The sequence below is a fragment of the Colobus angolensis genome, unplaced genomic scaffold (genome assembly GCF_000951035.1).
Source record: "Colobus angolensis palliatus isolate OR3802 unplaced genomic scaffold, Cang.pa_1.0 Scaffold16, whole genome shotgun sequence".
NCBI classification, from domain to species: domain Eukaryota; kingdom Metazoa; phylum Chordata; class Mammalia; order Primates; family Cercopithecidae; genus Colobus; species Colobus angolensis.
Window position 1 is genome coordinate 17,119,406 of NW_012114710.1, and position 15,438 is coordinate 17,134,843.

General features: G+C 42.5%; 1 pseudogene across 1 annotated transcript; it reads right to left on the reverse strand.

Annotated features, from left to right (window-relative positions):
* Nucleotides 1-548: 548 nt before the first annotated feature.
* Nucleotides 549-1,068, reverse strand: LOC105508344 (annotated as a pseudogene). The gene has a single exon (XR_001001242.1). The product of XR_001001242.1 is annotated as a 60S ribosomal protein L21 pseudogene (transcript).
* Between the last annotated feature and the right edge of the window lie 14,370 nt (nt 1,069-15,438).

A 15,438-nucleotide genomic window follows, 5' to 3' on the forward strand; every position in this document is an offset into this window, starting at 1 on the left:
GTTATGATGCCGGTGTAGCCAAAAAAGAAAAGAGAAAAAGTCTTGCTGTTGTTGATTTTTAAAAGCGCCTGGGACCTAAGAGGGCAGAAGGCAATGATGAGATATGGAAAGTACCGAAAGGGAAGCATTCTGCTCACCTCTGTCCAGCCTTCTTGAGGGATCATTGCTTCCTTTGAGGAAATAGTTTTTCCTACCAAGGCAAGACACTGCTTATTCCAAGGGAAGCCAATGGACAGCCCACCGTGCAGGTCCCATGTCTTGGAGGCAACTGTGGTGCCATTAACCTCCTTCAGTTCCTGGAACATTGCAGTCAAAGCAGCTGTACTTAATGTAGTTCGTATTTTCCTATGCTTGAAGTAATTCTTTACCATTTTTTGTGTAAGTCGTATATAACCTTAGTGGAGACACCTGTGAAAGCATGGAAGTAAGACATTTCTTTGTAATAAAATCCTAGTAACCTCAGCACTCTCTTCCCATATTTGTTAGTGCCTAAGAGTCTTCTTTTTTTTTTTTTTTTTTTTTTTTTTTTGAGATCGGGTTAACACCTATTATGCTGTGAATTCATAGGGAATAGGTTCCAGCAGCTCAGGCTCCTTCCCATTGGTCCTCACAAAGTGTACTTCTCTGGGTGGAGCAGGCTGGCGCTTCAGTTGAACCCAGGTACCTTTCTCTTTGGCTTCTTTCTTTTTCTGATCATTTTCCTTCACGCGTTTCAGGAAGCTATCTCGGCTCTTAGAGTGTTTAATGTGCTCAATACGCACATTAATTCTCTTGGCAAGAATCTTGCCCTTAACTTGTTTGTTTACAACAATGCCAACAGCAACAGCATGCTGGGTAACGTTGTAGACTCTCCCAGTTTTGCCATGGTAACACTTGTGGGGCATTCCTTTTTGAACAGTACCCATTCCCTTGATGTCTACAATATCACCTTTCTTATAGATTCGCGTATACGTGGCCAAAGGAACAACTCCATGTTTTCTAAAAGGCCTAGAGAACATATATCGGGTGCCTCTCCTCTTTCCCTTGTGTTCGTCATTTTGGCGAATTACTGGAAGATGGCGGTTCCGGCCGAAAAGGCAAGAGTCTTCTTTAATTTAATATACATATAAATTCTGGGTCAAATGTGCTATCAGAAACATAAACACATTCTAATGAAGGTAATTACTAATTTTGTTCACAAATGTTTCTGTGTACGCTCCCTTTCTCCCCTCCCCTGCGCACACCCCGTCAAGTTGATCTTCAGGTTCTTAATCACAAGCATTTACTTGCCACATAGGCTGTCTTTGGCAGGCCTATCAAGTTTCCTCAATTTGAAGGAAACCTGAGACCTGCTTGTGCCTGACATCTTTTTTTTTTATTTTGAGACGGAGTCTCACGCTTTCACCCAGGCTAGAGTGAAGTGGCACAATCTTGGCTACTACAACATCTGCCCCCCCAGATTCAAGCGATTCTCTTGCCTCAGCCTCCCGAGTAGCTGGGATTACAGGCTTGCGCCACCACGCCCTGCCAATTTTTATATTTTTAGTAGAGACGGGGTTTCACTGTGTTAACCAGGCTGGGTCTCCAACTCCTGACCTCAGGTGATCTACCCGCCTCGGCCTCCCAAAGTGCTAGGATTACAGGCGTGAGCCACTGCTCCTGGCCGCCTGACATCTTTCATGTGAGAGATCTTTAGAGCTAGACGCACCAGTTACTCTTTTGGATATTAAATGGTAGTGGGTTTTTTTTTTGTTGGGAATGCGTGTTGAGGAGGAAGGAAGTTTTCACCACAGCATTTCACACCTCCTTTGGTGCTGCAGTTCGAGTTTGTTTCTGCCCATGTGATTCTGCCGGTTACTATCAAGGATTGGCCTGGCTTCTTCATCCTCCTGCTGAGGATATGGCTGGCCTCTCTCCCCGGTCAGCTCTCTACCGCTGGGTAGGAAAAGGTATTCAAGATTCACCTCTTGCTCCTGGTTTAGGGGGCATGAAAGGCAGGTCTGATCGTCTCCCTTTCTCGAGCTGTTATTGGCTATTTAGAAAAGTCTGTTCTAGAAGGTGTGTCTAAAGGCTGGGTGTTACCTTTCTAGGGTTGCAGTATTCTATTTTTGAACTGATAGAGAGGTGCAGGGCTCTTGTTTATATTGAAAGCTGCTTACCAGGAAGTACTTGGGTCTCTTCTGACAAAAATCAACATAAGTGCAGTTAACATTCATTGTCTTGCTTTTAACTTAATTTGCTTTCTATTTCATTTAGCAATGGATATATTACAAAGTGACCTTGTAATTATATCTTACACCTGTCAAAAGACAAAATTACAACAAATTTAGTTATAGATCTAATTGGTGTTTATTCATTATTTTGGAAGTGGGCAGCCTCCATTCTATAAAAGAGACTGAGAGCTTCCACTGGGCAATGTCAGAACCGTGCCTTTTATAAAGGAACAAGGAAACAGAACAATAGAAAGAAAAAGCTGATTGGTTAACAACAAGTTACTTCAGGTTACTTCTTTGTTAGGGTTAAAGCAGAGGAGACTTTCTTATTATGCTGATTCCGGTAGTTTGGAATCTCCTGTTTCCAGAAAAAAACTGATCTTTTTTTGAGGATCTACTGCTTCTTTAAAGTTTCAATATGATTGACAGCATGAGTGACTCACTTTGGTGTGGTCTGGCTCTTGGGGCTTAGTGCAGGAGCTTAGTCCAAAAACAGTGTCCTCTCATAATTTTTGTTAAATGTACTTTAAAAATCACTTTGGCTGTTTCTTGAAGTTTTAAGCCTATTCTTTTTAGAGGTAAAATATACTTTTGTTATTTCTCTTTCCCATTGTAAGAGTCTGTTCTCACGCTGATAATAAAGACATACCTGAGACTGGGTAATATATAAAGGCAAGAGGTTTAATTGACTTACAATTCCACATGGCTGGGGAGGCCTGCAATCATGGCAGAAGGTGAATGAGGAGCTAAGTCATGTCTTGCATGGTGACAGCAAGAGAGAGCATATGCAGGGGAACTCCCCTTTATAAAAACCATCAGATCTCATGAGACTTATTCACTATCACGAGAACAGCATGAGAAAGACCTGTCCCCATGATTCAATTACCTCCCACCAGGTCCCTCCCACGACACATGGGAATTATGGGAGCTACAATTCAAGATGAGATTTGGGCGGGGACACAGCCAACCCATACCTTTCTTCCCCTGGCCCCTCCCAAATCTCATGTCCTCACGTTGCAAAGCCAATAATGCCTTCCCAGCAGTCCCCCAAAGTCTTAATTCATTTCATCATTAACTCAAAAGTTCACAGTCTAAAGTCTCATCTGAGACAAGGCAAGTCCTTTCCACCTATGAGCCTGTAAAATCAAAAGCCTGTAAAATCCTAGATACAATGGGGGTACAGGCATTGGGTAAATACAGCCATTCCAAATGGGATAAATTGGCCAATATGGAGGGTCTGTAGGCTCCATGCAAGTCTGAAATCCAGTGGGGCAGTCAGATCTTAAAGCTACAAAATGATCTCCATGTCTCACATCCACGTCATGGTGATGCAAGAGATGGGTTCCCATGGTCTTGGGCAGCTCCACCCCTGTGGCTTTGCAGGTACAGCTTTCCTCCCAGTTGCTTTCATGGGCTGGCGTTGAGTGTCTGTGGCTTTTCCAGATACACAGTGCAAACCGTTAGTGGATCTACCATTTTGGGGTCTGGAGGATGATGGCCGTCTTCTCACGGCTCCACTAGGCAGTGTCCCAGTGGGGACTCTGGTAGGGGCTCCAACCCCACATTTCCCTTCTACACTGCCCTAGCAGAGGTTCTCCATGACAGCCCTGCCTCTGCAGCTAACTTCTGCCTAGACATCCAGGCGTTTCCATACATCTTCTGAAATCTAGGCAGAGGTTCCCAAATTGCAATTCTTGACTTCTGCGTACCTACGGGCTCAACACCAGGTGGAAGCTGCCAAGGCTTGGGGCTTGCACCCTCTGAAGCCACGGTCGGAGCTGTACCTTGGCCCCTTTTAGCCATGACTAGAGAAGCTGGGACACAGGGCATCAAGTCCCTAGGCTGCACATAGCGGGAGTGCCCTGAACCTGGCCCGGGAAACCATTTCTCCCTCCTAGGCCTCCAGGCCTGTAATGGGAGGAGCTGCTCTGAAGGTCTCTTGACATTCCCAGGAGACGTTTCCCCCATTGTCTTTACATTTGTCTAATGTTTGTCTCCTCATTACTTATATAAATTTCTGCAGCCAGCTTGACTTTCTTTCCAGAAAGTGAGTTTTTCTTTTCTACTGAGAATTTCCCAAACTTTTGTACTCTGCTGCTTCTTGAATGCTTTGCCACTTAGAAAGTTCTTCTGCCAGATACTCCAAATCATCTCTCTCAAGTTCAAAGTTCTACCATTATCTCTAGGGCAGGGGCAAAAAGTCACCAGTCTCTTTGCTAAAGCACAGCAAGAATCACCTTTGCTCCAGTTCCCAACAAGTTCCTCACCTCCATCTGAAACCACGTCAGCCTGGACTTTATTGTCCATATCACTATCAGCATTTTGATTAAAGGCATTCAACAAACTTTCCCACATTTTCCTATCTTCGTCTGAGCCCTCCGAACTGTTCCAACCTCTGCCTGTTACCCAGTTCCAAAGTTACTTCCACATTTTTGGGTATCTTTACAAGCAGCACCCCACTATACCAGTGCCAATTTATTATTTATTAGTCTGTTCTCACACTGCTAATGAGGAGACATACTGGAAAGTGGGTAGTTTATAAAAGAAAGAGGCTTAATTGACTCATAGTTCCACATGGCTGGGGAGGCCTCACAATCATGGTGGAAGACGAATGAGAAGCAAAATCGTGTCTTACATGGCAACAGGCAAGGAGAGCGTGTGCAGGGGAACGGCCCTTTATAAAACCTTTGTAAAACCATCAGATCTCGTGAGACTATCACAAGAACAGCATTGGAAAGACCCACCCCCATGATTTAATTACCTCCCCCTGGGTCCCTCCCACAATGCATGGGAATTATGGGAACTGCAATTCAAGATGAAATTTGGATGGGGACATAGCCAAACTCTATCACCTATATAGTGGCAAATCTTTTTTTTGTTTGGTTTTGTTTTAATAATCGGATATTTCTTTTATATTAGACTGAAACAACACTTTTTGCTTCATCTTCTCTGTGTAAATAACTTAAGCTTCTTAATGGGTACAGCTAAAAATCTGGCCTTGTTAAAGGAGGAAAAAAATAGGCTGAACAGTGGGAGGTGAGGAGAACTGTGTTTGGTTTTAGGTTAAAAAAAGAAATGATTTTTCTCTATACAATGGAGAAACATGGCCCAGAAAGTGGAATGGCATACAGCTGTTTCTTTGTAGTTCTTCAGTCTTCAAGCATAGGCATTGCTTGTATCAAAATATAAGTGGGTTATGATGACCTCCCATAATCGAAGAGACTAAAGCTTGAAATTGGAGTAACTGATGTTCGCCAAACCCCAGAGTGAGAATGTGCTTTTATTTAGCATTTTCTCTTCAGCAAAATCTGAGCAACACTTTTACTTGATCTTTTATCAGAAAGTTAAAGAATATCTAGGCTGTTTTAGATACTGGATTTAAAACTGTTGTATGATACATGTCGAGGGTGATGCCACACAGTATTGACATCAAATCCACTAAAATCTCACTTAAAAACAATTTAGAGCAGGGCGCGGTGGCTCACACATGTAATCCCAGTACTTTGGGAGGCCGAGGCGGGCAGCTCACAAGGTCAAGAGATCGAGACCATCCTGGCCAACATGGTGAAACCCCGTCTCTACTAAAAATACAGAAATTAGCTGAGCATGGTGGCGCTTGTCTATAGTCCTAGCTACTCGGGAGGCTGAGGCAGGAGAATTGCTTGAACCCGGGAAGCAGAGGTTGCAGTGAGCAGAGATTGCGCCATTGCACTCCAGCCTGGTGACAGACAGAGACTCTGTCTCAAAAAAAAAAAAAAAATTTAGGGCCGGGTGCAGTGGCTCTTGCATGTAATCCCAGCATTTTGGGAGGCCAAGGCAGGAGGATTGCTTGATCCCAGGTGTTTAAGACCAGCCTGGGCCACGTAGGGAGATTCTGTTTGTATACACACACATGTGCATGCACGCACACACACACACACACACATACACACACAAAATTAGCCAGGAATGGTGGTGCACTTGTAATCCCAGTTACTTGGGAGGCTGAGGCAGGAGGATCGCTTGAGCCTAGGAGGTTGAGGCTTCATTGAGCTGTGATTGTGCCACTGTTTTCCAGCCTGGGTGACAAAATGAGACTAAAAAATTTAGAAGTGGAAAATTTGTAAGTTGTAATAAAATGCCACTTACTTTTTAGCTCTGGTTTGGAACATGACTTATAGATAGCAATAGTAGGGAGGTTAATACGATTACCTCTTATGGCAATCTCTCAACTGAAAAGTATAGTTATCTTATTTTTAGATTTATAGATTTCTGTAAACCTTATTTTAAAGTGAGTTCCTGACTACTCTTGTGGCGTTTATTTTATCTTTACAAGCATTGGCAGTAATAGTTGATTTCACTTCTGATTATGAAGTTAATAGGAAATAAAGTACCAGGGGTGTGTGTGTGTGTGCGTGCGCATGCATTTTCCAGGCCCCACTGTCTTGAAGAGGCTTGATTAGGCATTAGAATGGTAGTGGCTAGAGGGCCTCACTAAGGTTTGTTCCATAGGTCGCAGAACTACCTTTTTTGTTGCCTTTGCCCTGCTGCCTGGCTCAACAACCCCTGCAAATATAAGGATGATGGTGGGGGCTGGCAGCTGGGGTAGCCACTGCCACATGTAGTGCTAAAGAATCAACAAAACAGGACAACAGAGACTATGTAAATAGTTTAGCTTTCCCAAACAAGGTCTTCATTGTTCTTTCTTTTTCATCCTTTGGTGGCTAGCTGTCCTTCCTACTAGTGTTGACTGTTTGTCATGTACTCTCTCCACCGGAGTTACCCGTAAGACCAGCCGAACTCTGTTGAGAGTTTTGGAGTAAAATTCTGACTGGACGTGTTTATTTGTGCTTTTTGTGATCGGCAGTGTTTCAGCAACTCTTAGGGAACCTCATTCTCCCATTCCATCAGCGAGATCTCCCTTATCTTTGCTGAGATGCGTGGTTAACCATTTTCCCAGGCTCCTCCCTAGCACCTGCAGTATCTTAAAAATGGACTTTTAACTTCCAGGAGCAATACATGAACACAAGAGTATGGATAAAGATAGGCAAGAGTATAGATAAGGAGAATTGTGCAGGGACCTCATCTGTTGCAAGTTTGGCCAACCTTTTCTTAGTGATTTTTATGCCTGCCCATGTAGGCCAGTGGTTCTCAAGCTTGTTAAAACAAGACCTCACACCCTCAGAGGGCCTGTTAAAACAGACTGCTGACCCCACCCACAGAGTTCTGGTTCAGTAGGTCTGCAGTGAGGCCTGAGAATTTGCATTTTTAGCAAGTTCATAGGTGATGCTGATACTGCTGGTTCAGGGACCACATTTGGGAACGCTATATAGCATGGGATTTTTTTGTGTGCCTTTTGAAAAATCAAATGCTGTCATGCTTGTGTTTCTGTATTTTTCATCAGCTCCGTGTCATGGAGCACTTTCTTTGCTAGTACGTATTGATCACTTCATTATTTTTAACTTCTGCATAGTGTACACGTGTATAAATGTGCCTTAATTCTATTAATGGATACTTGGTTCTTTCCAGTATTTTTTGTTAGCTATTATAAATAAATCCTGCATTGAACATCTTTGTTTATTCCTCCTTTATGCAGCTATGTTTGTCTAGGGTAATATGGAGAAGTGAAATTGCTGAACACGTGTACTTTCTGTTCTATTTTTGTTTTAGTAGATAATGGGACCATCATTCTATGATTCTCACCACATTAATGCCCAGCCTTAGGTAGTTTGTTTTATTCTCTGCCTAAGGTCAGGCTAACCCAGAGTTGCTAGGAAAATCATAAATGTGCTTACTAGACCCTTTATAAATTGAACCTGAAATGGGCTTTGGGCTGCTAGCCAGTTTTTCTAAGTGTTTTGTAGACTACCTAAAAGCAGGGATAGTCAACTGTTTTTTTTTCCCCTACCAGCACACCTGGTAAATAAGAATTGCCCTTAGCAACAATGGCTCACTTAGATGAACTTCCAGGGGCTATGCGTCCAAGTATATTTTTTTGCACGACTTCAGTGCTAGACTTTTCCAAACTGGATGTTCTTACCTCATGTTAGATTCCATTTATGTATAGCCAAATACAGCATTCTTTGTCCCCTCTGCCTTCTAAACCAGTTTGTCCTGTTTCTGTTCTGGGCAGTGATGTGTGTTAGGTGAGTTGGGCTATAGGCAGGGCAAGTGGGTGTTATGTCCTAGCATTACCCTTTTAAATTTTTTGGAATTCATAAATTAAAATTGGGTGGGGGAGAGCTCATAATGAGTTGTCTACTCCTTGTTTTGCCAAGTTATTAAACTCAACTAACAAAAAGCCACCATGTTTTTTATAGATACAAGATTTTTAACACTCATCCTCCCCCTCCAAAAACAAAAAGTCAGGAAAAACATTATCTCAGAATAAAGGGCATTACTTTCAAATTTAGTTTCAGGAACATTGTGGGTTTTTTTCCCTCCTCCTTTTGTCTCGGACAAGTGAAAATGCTGCTGTTGTCTAGAGTTGCCGTAGGTTGTACAGAAACTGAGTCATTTCTTGAAGAGAAGATTTGAGTCTATATTACATTTTCCTAATTAGTTCCCTATTAGTTTGTCATGCTCTGATGATGTTCCTATCTAATAGTAACTTCTGGGGCATGAAGTGGGCCTGGAATGTGCGGTACTCCTGAAAGAAGAAAAATTCTTATGATTCTTACAGTCACCCATTCCCATTCCCATAGCACCTGCTATGTGCCCAGCACTGAGCTGAGTCCTGGATACAGAGAAGTGGGGGAAGGTGTTCTTGCATTTCGGCTGCTTCTTCATAGTCCAGCTTCTTCAGTAGCACATAGGCAACTTTCCCATGAAAATGTGTTCGACCTTTTGTGGTGCAGCTGCCGTGCCAGCTCAAAGATCACTTGCCATCAAAATCTTTACATAGATTCATCACTTCTGGACACATGCTGGGATTAAACAAGATTACTGTTTCATCTTTGAGCCTCGTGGGAGAATCTGCTTTTCACTTAACTGTTCATGCAGGGCAGAGTAAAGCAAAGAAATCCTTTGTCTTGTAAGGAAACTTTGATATCTGTTACCTACTTCTGTGCTTTTGCTTTGGATGTGAAAATACTCTACTAAATGGCAACAAAATTTGCACCAATTTTTAACACCAGTGCTTCCCAGATAAAGAGTGACCCTCCAGGAGTTCTTCAGCTGAGCCTGAGTTAGTTGCTCATTTTGAACCTCATGTGGTGTGTAGAAATGAATTAAAAAATAACCCACAGAGTAACTCATTATAGTCTTAATCCTTTCCACACAACCAGGATATAAGGGCTTATTAGACTTTAAATAGATACTATGCTTATTAGATTTTTTTTTTTTTTTTGCTTGTTATAACTTACTGGGCAAGGCGCTACAGGGAATGAGATGACCTACAAATTTAGAGAATCCTTAAGTTTGGTCAAAATGCACACTGAATGCCATGTAGAAAATGCACACAAGAGGCCATGTGAAGGAGACAGTCCACCACCTGCCTGCCCCAAAGAACTGGTTGTGGTCTTCCTTTCTGGGTGACTCTGATAGAAGAGGTGTTTTTGAAGGAGGGATGGATGGCTGTGAGTTGTGTGTGCCTCCCATGAACTTCCCCTGGAAGACCACTGTGCAGAATCCTAATAAATATTTAATGTAAGAGGAGGCATCTATCTGGTATCTTTCATAGCGCTGAAGGGTGTGCTGCAGTTGCTATGGAGAGGCGGGTGCTGGCTCAGCTGTGTGACAGAGACAGGCCCTTCAGGAACAGGAGCAGGAGCGAAAGGTCATTTAACCTCAGCTGGAAGTCCCTAGTTGGTTCTGATGAGTATTGATTAGTTTCTTTGTGGGCTCTCCCATATTCCAATATGTGTAACATTTTTAATTGTTCAGTGTTTTTTCAGGCACTGTTTTATTTTATCAGAATTTCGCTTCTAATTGCAAAATCCTAGCCTTGTATGTTGGTAATATAAGATGTAATTTATGTACTAATTGGAATATTATGATATTCTTCATAGTAGGAAAAAGAATAAAATATTATGATATATGTAATATTACAAAATATTATACAAATTTTTCCTGACAGAGATTACTTTCCTTTGAAGAAGATGAAAGCTCTGGTTGATTCTGATTATACCCTCAACATTTTTAGAAGCTGATTACAAAATTTGTCATGTAAAATTAAAATTTTGATTGTATAAGAGATATCCTTTGGGGGAAAAATGTAAATTTTAGAGTATTTTACATGGATTTCACCTTACATATTCATCAACAAATGAACTAATATGATTTTTGTGATTGTTTAAAATGTTAATTTTTATGTTTCATGAACATTACAAGAACATAAATGACATTTTTCTGAAAAGTATTTTGCATATTTGTTTGCTTTGATGTTTAATATGGCGGAATGTACTAAAATCTTAATAAATGTTTAGCTTCCTGTTGCAATGGAACTGTCAAATCATTAGTAAGTTTTTCATTGTTTCTACTTTCTTAGCTCCCTGAGTTATGGTTATGTGATACTAAGTTCTAGAAATGATAATTTTTGGTTGATCAGTTGGTCGCTTTTAAAATGATGAACATTTTGTTAAATGATGAAGCTTAAAAAAAGAAAGAAATGAATCCATGGCTCCTGCACGTAAGGAAGGTGTAGACAGGTGGCGGATGCTAGCATGCTACAGTAAGCTATTCATATATAGGGTGGTGCTGTGTATAATTAGCTCACTGTGGGTGGCTTCCTGCCAAGTTTTAATGAGTTTTGGTCAAAGAGAAATGTATGTCCCAAAGGAGCAAAACTTTTAATTGGGGTTATACATACGTCTATCAGTGAAGTGGTGGGTTGTGTTTTCAACCCTGGACCTTTGTTTGGGATTTGTAGCAGTAAAGGCAAATAGAGATGACTTGACTTTGGGTCCTTATGTTAGGGTTCAGGCCTTCTCATTCTGGATACAACTTCTCGAAGCCTGGCTCCAGAGAGGGGAAAAGAAGTGAGTGATTTGACAAGCATTGTTCTTGGTGGTATATACTAACTCCTAGATTGATCATATTTCATCTTTTCAGCAGCTGCCTTAATAATTTATAGTAATTTTCAGATGGGAGATGTGAGAGTCCATGAAGTACTTTCCTCCTAGTTCATAGTGGAGTCAAGATCCAGACCCCATCTGTTTGATTCCCAAGTTCATGCTTTGTGACTATGGTCACCAGGTGCTTGAAGACATGGCAGCTGACTTGGAGGGTGTTGCTCTGTTGATTGGTGAGCTACCTACCTTTACCTCACTTCCCCTGAATGTGTGCACCCTTGCGTGCACATGAGGATATACATGAATGTCTGTGCACGGTCCTAGCTCTTACTGGATTCTGGGCACAATAGTCAGCAGTGTCATCAAGTTAAAGTTTCTGTAGATTATTTCTCCTTCCCTATTCTCTTTTAATGGGACTGTAAGGGAGAGTGTAGGGTTAGGAAGGGAAGGTTGAGTTCTGCCCAGGATCAGTCTAATTGTGCTTTGCTTTGTGACGGTGTCTCGCTCCGTTGCCCAGGATGGAGTGCAGTGACATGATCTCTGCTCACTGCAACCTCCAGCTCCTGGGTTCAAGCAATTTTTGTGCCTCAGCTTCCTGAGTAGCTGGGATTATAGTCGTTCGGCACCACACCTGGCTCATTTTTGTACTTCAGGCTGGTCTCGAACTCCTGGCCTCCCAAAGTGCTGGGATTATAGGCTTGAGCCACTGTAGCCGGCCTGATTGTACTTTTTGTCTTCCCCTTTTTGCTGACCTGCTTTATTTTCCAGATGTGGTTCTTGACTAGAGAGAGGCTCTTCACAGTTAAGCCTTTATTACTGTGGACCAGCCCAAACTTAACTTAATGTCCGACAGGCTCACTTCCCAGTTTTTCCTCTACACAGGTGTGGGGTGGATGAGAATCCCTTATATGACTAGGCTAACTGCTCTCCGTAAGAAGATATAGACCTGATTTGTGCCTTGGGGAGCTCACGGTTAATACGGCATGCAGGCGTGTGAGCGTTAATTGCAACACATGACAGAATAACATCACTGTTAGAGACTGACCCATGCCATTTAAGAGAAAGAAGTGATGCTGGTGAGAGATTCCAAAGCATTTGCATAAAAGACAAGCCACTTTCCTTGGAGCTCAACTTTTTAGAATTTTGATAGATAGGCCTAGGGAAGAATATTCCAGATAAAAATGGTGTGACTATTGTCTTATTATCTATTGCTACATATCCCAAAACTTAGCAGCTTAATAAAAAAATTATTTTTTAATTTTTATTTATTTATTTAATTTTTTGAGGTGAAGTCTCACTCTGTCACCCAGGCTGGAGTGCAGTGGTGTGATCTCAGCTCACTACAACCTCTGCCTCCCGGGTTCAAGTGATTCTCCTGCCTCAGCTTCCTGAATAGCTGGGACAACAGGCACGCACCACCACGCCCAGCTAATTTTTGTATTTTTAGTAAAGATGGGATTTTACCATGTTGACCAGGATGGTCTCGATCTCCTGACCTTGTGTTCCACCCGCCCCAGCCTCCCAAAATGCTGGGATTAAAGGCGTGAGCCACCGCGCCCAGCCACATTTATTATCTCACAGTTTCTGCAGGTCAGGGATCTGGGGCTGGCCAGCAAAGTGCTTCTGGCTCTGGGTCTTCCATGAGGTTGCAGTAGAGCTGTTGGCTGGGGCATGAGTCATCTCAGGGCCAGAGGATCTGCTTCCAAGCTCACTTGGGTGGTCATTGACAGCAGGTGCCAGTTCCTCACCCCAGGGACCTCTCCATAAGGCTGCTCACAACATGGCTTCCCTTAGAGCAAATGATGCAAGAGAAGGGGAACCCAAGAGCTGTATTATTCTATTGGTCACACAGACCAACCCTGGTGCCACGTGGAAGAGGCCTACACAGATATGTGAATACCAGTGATACTGGGGGTCATGCAGATGACCCACTGTGTAATGAGCAAGGAAAGGTACAGGGTGTCTGTAGCTGAAATTTAGTTAGGAGTGATGTCTGGGAGATGATGCTGATATGTCGTGAGTTGTATAGAGTATAAATGTGATGTGGAATTAACCTTCAAACAGCTTAGTCTAGTAGTGGAGTTACATTTTGTATGTAACTGTGGAAAGTGACACATGCACAGAGGCACAGATGATCCATGTGTTGCTAACACTGGGTGTGTGGTTCATCCATGCCTCATAATGTCTAGATTGCCATGACTGATACTCTTACACGCGCTCACACACACACACGCACGAGTTGTATTGCGCCTGAAAATGCTCCTCCTGGTCTCTTCTTCCTGCCAGTATGACAGAGCTTCCTGAGATTGTTGAGTTTAGGGTTAAATGAAATCTGAGGTGACCTACTCGTTAGTTTGGTAGCGTAGACTTCCCCATCATTTTCCTGTTGCTGAGCGGTGCAGGAGTGGAAGCTGGTGGAATAGTTTGCTAGAGTGCAGTGCAGCTAACCCTTTTATTTACATCATGTTGTTTAGAATTTGTTACCACGTGCAGCCAATTCATATAAAAATAGATTACATGTGGGAGTTGTATTTGTGTGTGGTGTGCATCCAAGTCAGTGTTAATTTTAAGTGAGTGTCCTGCACTCTAGATATTTTTCGTAGCTACAAGGAAGCCTTAACCATTGTTACTTACAATGGATTGCTTTTCAAAAGTTGTTTAATCTCTTTCAGGTCATTAATGGCTTGGAGGAGGCTAATAAGCACAACCATTAAATACTACTTTATGTCTGAAAAAAGAGTTCATGTTCCTGGAGAAAGAGAGCTGCTTTCTTTAGTTAACAAGGTGGAGCTGGTGTTCCCAGTGGTTCCGGTTCTAATAAGACTTGATGAGTCAGAAATGATGTTATTCTGGAGACAATTGTGGAGTAATTAGAATTTTACCTCATTTTAATTAAAAGATTCTAACTCTAACCTACCTTCCCAGGTGTTTGGGGAAGGCGCAGGTAGGTCTCCTTGCCAGTGAGGCTCCACTACTCACTTCAGGGGGTGACCTCAGGAGAACCCAGGACTTGGGCCTTAGTGAGGTCTCACGTTCTCACCACTAAACAAAGAGAAAGCATTTATACAGGCATCGAACCAGCGTCTGTGTGTCACAGCTGGACTGGTGCTGAAAAAATCACCAGGGCCTTAGCATAAAACAAAGGCTGCTTTATTGTGTTGAGAGCATAAATAGGCTTCTTTTCTTTTTTCAGTCAGATATGAAATTAGAGTTCCTTACTGCTAACATGGAGCCTGCTGGATTGAGCTGTTTTGCTGACTTCTGCCAGATAATCAGAAGAGCCGGGTGGGGTCCCCTGGCTGGGTGACTGGAGTCAGGCATCCCCCCTGAACATCAGGCTCCCCATTTCTAAATGTCTTGTATTCCTGTCAAGACGGTTAGGAGGATTGAAAAATGCCATCGTATTTTATTTGATTTTGATAATAACACTTAACACGAGATCTGTCCTCTTAACAAATTTTTAAGTGTATAACGCAGTATTGTTACCTGTAGTGTTCCAGTGCATTGGGAGGCGCTATCCAAATGCAACCCCTGCCGCGCCCTCCCCTCCCCTCTTGCCCCACCCCTCCCCCCGTTTATTGCTACTTGTTATTTTCATGGTTGTGCTGAATTTTTCCCCAAGGCAAATCTTTACCTCTGCCCTTGAGGGTGCACGTGCCTCAGAGTGGGTAATTATTAACTCTATTAATCTGGACCCTATATTGTACAGTCTTTGGATAACCTGGGCACTTTATAATTTTCAGTGTTTTAAGTTTGCAAGTCTGAAACTCTGAAAAAAAATTTTTTTTTTCAGAAAAATACGAGCCTAGGCTGCTGATGGGTGTGGGTTTCTTTTTGGGGTAATGAAAATGAGATTGTGGTGACGTTTGCACAACTCTGGGAATATACTAAAAATTGGTGAATCAGACTCTTTATTAAAAAATAGTGAATTTTATAGTATGTGAATTATTTCTCAAGCTGCTATTAGAAACAAAACACTGTCCTTACTGTTACTATAAAAATACCCTTATTTTCTCCCCTCCCTGCCAGTGTCTTAGGCAGAGCAGCCATTCAGTAAATACAGGTGGCTGAGTGTTGAATAATATAGTTGAAATAATCCAAATGGCACAAATAGATGAGAGTGGAAGTGGGGGCTGCAGTGTCAGTTGTAGAAATCTAGGGAGGCTCGTGGGGTGACTGAGACGGTGGCTTCTTTGTCAGTGGAGGCACTGGAGGAAGAAGACCCCACTAGCAGGAGAGGCTCTGGGTGGGAGGAG